The sequence below is a fragment of the Mustela putorius genome, unplaced genomic scaffold (assembly GCF_011764305.1).
Source record: "Mustela putorius furo isolate JIRA1106 unplaced genomic scaffold, ASM1176430v1.1 tig00000585_pilon_pilon_pilon, whole genome shotgun sequence".
Lineage (NCBI taxonomy): Eukaryota > Metazoa > Chordata > Mammalia > Carnivora > Mustelidae > Mustela > Mustela putorius.
Window position 1 is genome coordinate 272,245 of NW_025421424.1, and position 8,066 is coordinate 280,310.

General features: G+C 45.3%; 1 long non-coding RNA gene across 2 annotated transcripts; it reads left to right on the top strand.

Moving 5' to 3' along the window:
• The first annotated feature begins 4,813 nt into the window (after positions 1 to 4,813).
• Positions 4,814 to 7,784, top strand: LOC123392521. 2 transcript variants are annotated; one of them, XR_006607240.1, is made up of 4 exons: positions 4,814 to 5,004; positions 5,640 to 5,808; positions 6,484 to 6,881; positions 7,640 to 7,783. It is a non-coding gene; the product is annotated as an uncharacterized LOC123392521 (long non-coding RNA). The 2 variants fall into 2 exon arrangements; XR_006607241.1 differs by lacking the exon at positions 4,814 to 5,004 and adding an exon at positions 5,011 to 5,205 and having other exon boundaries at positions 7,640 to 7,784.
• The last annotated feature ends 282 nt before the right edge of the window (positions 7,785 to 8,066 follow it).

Here is an 8,066-nt window from a genome sequence, read left to right on the forward strand (position 1 = left end):
AATAAATAAATAATTTTTTTAAAAGATTTTATTTATTTATTTGACAGAGAGAGATCACAAGTAGGCAGAGAGGCAGGCAGAGAGAGGAAGGGATGCAAGCTTCCCACCGAGCAGAGAGCCCTATACGGGGCTCGATCCCAGGACCTGAGATCATGACCTGAGCCGAAGGCAGCGGCCCAACCCACTGAGCGGCCCAACCCACTGAGCCATCCAGGCGCCCCAATAAATAAAATCTTTAAAAAAAAATTGTAAGCGAACTTGTCCCTATCTAAAGTAACAAATGCTTAAAAGGAAATAGACCAAAACAGTCCATTTTACTCCATCAATATATAGAGAGCATTTGTGAGAGACTCCTCTCCACTCTGGTTCCAAATATTGGGACCAAGCCCCAATGTCACTCGATTTGCCTTGACTGAGGCCTCTTCTCCCAGATCTCTTCTGCTTCAGACTGATCACTCCTCGCCTGGCTTCAACACACTTGTTTCATTACTTAACTGAGACAATCACTGGTCCCCGCTGCCTTGGCCCTTTGAAATCCCGCCCCTCTTCTCCATTCATGGAGTATCTTCTTTCAGACCCTTGTCATTTGTCTCTTCTTTCTCTGCCAGCAGGGTCACCCCTACCATCACCACTCACCCCCAATCCATTTTCCTCGCCCTGCTGACAGCCAGGCAGCTCTCAATTCTTATCATTTGACTTGCTAAGCATTCTTCAAGAGGGCCCTCCCACCTGCAAAGTAAGATAGGAGCTTCCAACTCACACGAACAACACCTTTTGTGATCTGACCCCCAAACTGCCTCAGTTTCTGCCAGTCAGGCTGCCACTCCTCTCCCCCAACCAAGATCCCCCAGTCCAACTCACTGTCCTGTCCCTACCCCTGGCCTACATACCACTCTAGTCACTGTGAACACCCTCAGGGCAAGAATTCTACCACTCTTTCTCATGACCAGTGTTACCCTGGGACTCCCTTAATGGACAGGAGGAAGGAGCAGGCTGGTGTACTTCACCTCTCTACATCATTGCCATGTGTATTTCCACTACCAGCTTCCATCTCCCCTTGCTTGGAACTGCCTTCCTGCTGCGCTTCCCATATGCTAACCTTGCTCTGTCCCGTACGCAGCTACTAGCCACATACAGCTACTGAGCCCTTAAAATGCAGCTAGTGTAAAATGAGACGTGCTAGAAGTGTCCAACACGCACTGGATTTCAAAGACTTGATATGAAAAACAGAACACAAAAAAATAATAATGTTTTATATTGGTTACCTGTTGATATAATACAGACTAGAGCTGTGGGATTCAATAATGTGCATTATTAAAATTAATGTCACCTCTTTCTTTTTACTTTCTTAAATGTGGCTACTAAAAATTTTGAAGTTACACATGTGGCTCAGTAGTCTAGACAACCTTCAAGGGATCAGCATGAGGAAAGCCTTCCTCAAAAGGCCCTTCTGTTTGTGCCACTCTTCATGATCTTTTCTGACCCTTTGGAATCCTAAAATGGAGTCCAACATAGAAGCCACTATCTACTTATATGCCATACTATATGCTTCCTGGTACATCATTCTTCTTGCTACATCAATACCATTTATAGATGGGGATTTGTAGTAGGGACTCAACCTTTAACTAAACATGGCATCTTTGCTGGAATAAGATAGCAATACACGGATTTTTTTTGGTTTCTGTTTTGTTTTGTTGACTCATTTACTCTCCCATTGATGATTTCAACAATGCAGGGAGAACTGGAAGTCAGGGGACCTAATGGCTCTTTGGTCTACCTGTAATTAACACAATGCATATAGGTCATGTGCACATAGATCCACGGCTTGGCCCCTTGCAAGGTCTATCTGGTCCTCAGTCTCCACCCTTGTAAAATAAGGTTAATGGTATCAGGCCAATCTACAATACACAATCAGATTAAAGTAGCTAAATAAGTTCTAACTGGAATGAGAACTACTCTACTTTCCACAGTTCGTTGGGTGTCTCGCAGTTTGTGTTGTCTTTAACACGACTAATTTTTAGAAAGAGAGAGCAAATTTATAGCAACTATCCAAATACCAGGGATGGTGTGGGAAAGTACCTATCAAAATACTTTTCCTAGTCTGTTCATGATGGAGGACCAGTAATAGGAGAGGAAACTATTACATGCCTGCTGCAAGCTGAAGTCATTTATACCTTATACTCACAACACATTTTACAAAGTAGACATGACCATACCCATCTGACAGAGTAAAGAAACCGAGGTTCAAAGACAGGCTAAGTAACCAGCCAAAGTGATGTTGCCAACGACTGGAAATCCAGGTCAGTGGTATCATCTTTGTAAAAAAGAAAATCTTTATTATTGCTTGAAGACAAAATATGTGAAAATCAAGAGTATTACAAGAAATATGCAAATAAAAATACAACAATAATGTCTATTCATTTCCTTCAGTAGTTTTCTTGCTCTTGGCTAATTCTTGTCTTTCAGATCAAGAGACCATTTTTTTTCCTAAGTAGACTTTTTCTTTAAGTAGCAAGCAAATAGGGTATATGATGTGCTAGGAACTTGTCCATGAATGTACTGTATTTCTTTAACATTTTTAAACCAGAGTTGTTGGCCAGAGTTTACGTGAGACATTATCACTAGAAGTCTCCAGACACATTTGCAAAAATGTAGTCCCTATGGGTAAGACTGCAGCCAGAAAGGACACTGGGTCATTCTACAAACAAATGCATCCACAAAAAACAGCCTCATATCAAAGAACCTGCCTGTGGTACAAACTGAGGTCATCATGAGCTCAACGAACTGAAAAAAGAAAGTTCCTCAAAATAAAATACTGCACCTTAAAGTGAAACCACAATTACACAGTCTCAAAAATGAACTACTTTCTCAGACTGGTAACAATGTACTGTGCATCTCTAAGAAGCCAAACTCATCTAGGTTTAATCGATTCCACCTTTACAAAATGGAGCCAACATAATCCTGCAGATTTGGACAGAACAAAAGTTCAAATTCTACAGAAACAGTCCCAGAGTATCAAATCTGTTCCTTTATCAAGTGTCCCCGCGGTAGTATTTATCAGTCACTAGAAGAACTCTGCACAATGCAACCTGTGTGAGCATGAGATTTTACTACAGGGAGGAGACAGGTCAGTTTACCAAGGACACCACACTTCACTTTCACAACTCTTGAAAACTAATCTCTAACAGTAAGTAATTAACAGTAAGTAATTAACACCACACTTCACTTTCACAACTCTTGAAAACTAATCTCTAACAGTAAGTAATTAATTTTCATTCATTCCAAACTGAACGAGATAGTGTAAACCTCAAGGAATCTGAGATTGTAAATAACCTCACTTGGGAACCAGATGTGTGTGTGTGTGTGTGTGTGTGTGTGTCCTCTGAGGTACTTCACAGGGTATAAAAAGAAATAATTAGCAAGTTTTAATCTCATGGACAAGATCTTTATCTAAAATTCTCACATATAAAATGAATTCTTTTATGTCATATTTCCTCAAGTGTGTTTTTTCCCTCATTTTAAGAATAAAAAAGACATCCAGAGGAAACAAGGTGTCCTTTTCTCAGCCTCCAAAAACACTAGGGACAGCACAGGTAGCACAGGTGTTTGGTCTTAAACAAAAGTTAAGACTAAGTAGGGGAAGAAAAAAAAAAAAACAGAACACAGCCTAGCAAAGCAGCCAGAGATCACATGCAGCAGGTGACAGGAAGCCTTGGGGACACTTCACAGCCACCAGGATGAGCTTCAGGGCTCCACAGAACCTCCACCCAGAAGTCCACAAAAACAAAAACGAAAGGCGGCAAAGAACTCTCACTGTCATCCTGGCAAGAAAGCAGCAGCAGCCTCCTTGAACCCAGGAAAGCCACCCCTCCCTCCACAAACAGGAGGAGCCCCCTTCACACCAACCACACAAGGAAGCCCAAGCGGCCAGACCCAAAATAAAAATAAGAGGAGCGCGGGAAGATAGACGACAGCTCAATTAAATTTATCCTGGGAGCACTGGGAGGCTCCGTCTCTCTGAAGACTCCAACTCAAAAGTAAAAATAAAATTTAAGGGGAGGGAGCCCACAGAAGAGAGGACAATTCAGTTAAGTCTGGGCTGGGAACACTTGGAGACTCTACTTCAGGTGTCAGAGTCAGAAATAAAAATTAAAAAACAAGAGGGGGAGGTGTCAGTTTATTTTGTGTGTGAGTGTGTGTGCGTGTGTGTCTGTGTAGCACCTGGAGTGCAGGATTTGCCAGGGAGGGGAAAGTGGCGGCTCCGCCGGCCTTGAGGTGACCAGGCTCAAATCCGGGGTGAGTTTACGCCCTGGGCGACAGGGCAGAGTCTGAGGCCAGACTGCCCGCAGTCGGGAACAATGCTGGGCCCCGGAAAGGAGGGTCTCACACCACCCCCCACGGGCCCCCCCGCATGCCGTCGGCATCCCAGCCCCCACCCTCCCCCCGGCCCACGTCAGGGCAAGAACGCCCGAACCCGGGGTCCCAGAGCGGGCCTCACCCAGCAGTCAGCGTCAGCCCGTCCTTCTCGGGGTCCAGCACCTTCTGGGTGGACTTTTTGGCAACCCCGTGGCTCCTTCCAGGGAACGTCCCGCCGCCGCTGGAAACCGCCCGCTGGAAACCGCCTCTGGAAACCGCCCGCTGGCGGAGCAGGGGCGCCTGCGCCTTGCGAATAACCGCATAGGATCCGGGTCCCTGTCGCGCGGACCCCTAGCCAACCGCCAACGGCGGTGTCCGTTGCCTGAGCCGCAGCCGCCGCAGTCGCCGCAGCCGCCGCAGCCGCCACAGCCGCCGCAGAGGAGGCTCTAGGGAGGAGGGGGGGGGGGGGGGGGGAGGTACTGCGAAATCCAGGGGCAAAAAGGCGGTGTCCACGCTGAATCCCCGCTGCACTGCGGGAGATGCGAGTCAGCCTTTCGGATGCCGGGCGAGCGCAGCCCACTTGGACCTGCCAACGGAGGCGCTAGTTCGCGGGCCGGCTCTGAGCTCCTTCTTCCTCCTCCCCCGGCTGTGGGTGGCAAGGCCTCTCGGGAAATGTAGTTCTTTAGGGGACAAGGTGCAGGGAACTTACCTTTCCAGAGTCCCCAAGTTGCGCGACAGCACCCGCCTGCCCCCTCCAGGAAGAGGCCCAGAGTTCCCAACCCTTCACTCCTTGCTCTGGGCCACCAGCCCATTTTCCTCTAGTGCAATGTGAACCACAAGAACATCTCAGTAAGAAAAAGTCAAGGCTTGGGGCGCCTGGGTGGCTCAGTGGATTAAGCCGCTGCCTTTGGCTCAGGTCATGATCTCAGGGTCCTGGGATCGAGTCCCGCATCGGGCTCTCTGCTCAGCAGGGAGCTTGCTACTCTCTCTCTCTCTCTCTCTCTCTCTCTCTGGCTGCCTCTCTGTCTACTTGTGATTTCTCTCTGTCAAAATAAATAAATCTTTAAAAAATAAAAAGAAAAGAAAAAGTCAAGGCTTTTAAAATGCAAACTATTGAGGCGGGGTCCTGGGATCCAGTCCCGCATCGGGCTCTCTGCTCAGCAGGGAGCCCGCTTCCCTCTCTCTCTCTCTCTCTCTGCCTGCCTCTCCATCTACTTGTGATTTCTGTCAAATAAATAAATAAAATCTTTAAAATGCAAACTGTTTTTCCTTTTGACTTCTAGGATTCACACAAAGGAGGGAGTCCGAGTCCCTTTGACCAAACTAAAATCAGAGCTCCAGCTTCACATGAATATCAGTGGCTTTGGCAGCAGGAAGAGCATCCCTAGACTGTGCGTGAGGAGTCCAGACGGTACACTTGGTTCCTGGGATCCAGCTTCACTGGGGTATGAGGTAGACTTGCCTAGAGGGCTCCTCAGGCTCTTGTCTCTTGCTTTGTAGGAAGTGCACCCACCTTCCCTGTGGTGTGCAAGGTCCCACAGCAATCCAGTAGCAGAACCAGAAATAGAACCTGAGGGACCTGACTCTCAGGCTGGTATGCTTTTGCAGATTAGGTGCCTGAAACCTGGAACAAAACTTTGAAAAGGAAAATGGCCTGGAGATTTCTTACAAGAGATCTTTAGGATTGTTTACTGGCCTCTCGATCCTCTGACACTCCAAATGTGGACGATTGAGCGAGTACTTAAGCTGGCTCCTTAAAATCATGGGCTTTCCATCCACTTGGAGCACAATTTTTCTCATTCAAGGGAACCTGTACCTTGGGGAGAAACCCAAGAGATGTGACATAACTTTGTATTCTCATAATTAGTATAATAGTTGACCTCCAGAAGCACTTGCTAAAAGTTTATTACAGAAAATGGAATAAGAGCTAGTTCCATCTACACTATTTGGACAACTCTAAAAATAGAAAGCCTCTAACAACTAGAAGAAATGTGTTTGCACGCCTGGGTGATAGAAATGTCCATATCCGAATCCAAGGAACATGGGATTGTGACTATTTCTTAGAAAAAGGAAATCATCTTCAATGATCTGGGTGGTCCCTAAATCTAATGACTGTCTTCTATTTAGAAGAGACAGAAGAGGAGAAGACACAGAGAAGGCCATGTAAAAATGGAGGCAGATATTGGAGTCATGTAGCCATAAGCCAAGTGATCCCTGGAGCCACCAGAAGATAGAAGAAACAAGGATGGATTCTGTCAGGGGGTTGTCCAGAGGGAGCACCAACACCTTGATTTTAGACTTCTGAACTTAAGAAATCAGAAAATAAATGTCTGTTATTTTAAGCCACCTTGTTTGTGGTACTTTGTTGTAGCAGCCCTGGAAAATGAATACCACCAGATGCTGGAGACAACCCAGTGTGACTGTCTAGCAAGATCAGAATGACCAATATTGATTATAAGACCCTGAATAAATAAACATTCAAGAATCCATAATGAAACTCAAAAGAATGCTTTGTGATGTCCTAGGTGGGTGTTTCCAGTAGAAAACATAGCGTGTACTTTTGACTATTTGGGGCAGAGTTGGTTTTTTGTTTGTTTGCTTTTGTTTTTGTGTTTAGCTTATTTATTTGAAAGAGAGAGTGAGAGAAGGGGGAGGGGTGGGTAGAGGGAGAGGGAGAGGGGCAGAGGGAGAAGAAGAAGCAGTCTCCCTGCTGAGCAGGGAGCCCCATCTTGTCTCTAGGCTGATTATCATCCAAGGACCCTGGGATCAGGACTTGAGCTGAAGGCAAGTGCTTAATGGACTAGGTCACCCAGGCCCCCCTGGGTGGGCATTTTTTTAAAAAGAAGAGAATGTGAGAGCCACAGATGGCTAAGACCCTTTCTCAGTAACAAATGGAGAACCTGATCTGAACTGGGTATGTGTTTCACGATTCTAACCAGGGAAGAGTGCAGGGCCTTAGAGCTTTATAATTCCCCCCCATACGTCACATACCAGAAAGGATCATGTGTTCCTGATGACAGAAAATTGAATTCACGTCTTCAGGAAGACAGAGCCCAAGAAACCAGGACTGAGTGAGGGAAATGAGAGACCAAAAGGTCCAAAGAATGAGAGAAACACTTAACGATTCTTGATGTTGTCTGCAGGAGAATTTTAGATTTTTGTTTTGTTTTGTTTTTGTATCCAATTTACATATATTCAAACCAACACATATTTACTGAACAAGTCATACCATTAAACTGTGATGACCATAGTTTTCTAATTCCCATTCTTTTCTATTTCACAGAAAATTGTTGTTTCAAGGGCCATGTGAAAACTGCAACTCCTGCCGTTATTGATGTTAAATACTTATCAAACAATTCTACCATTCCTCATTGTTGGGCTTATACCCAGCACAGGGCCAGGGTCAGCAGTCAATCACTATTTGTGGAATAAACAAAATCATTCATTTCTTCGTTAATATCTCCATGAGCATTATTAAGGAATGTTGTTTAGTACAATGTTTTCAATTTAACTAATGTGTTTTGAATCCAAATGTTAAAATTCTACCCTTCTTCCCTCAGAAATCTTTCTAAAATATAAAGAGATCTCCCTGTCTTCTTAAAGAGCTTATTCACTGTTTATGAAATCACAATCTGCCCCACCCATCCACTGTGATTCCCTTCAACTCCTCTTACAGGGGTGTTGCTACCAGACACAAAGGAGAAATGCCT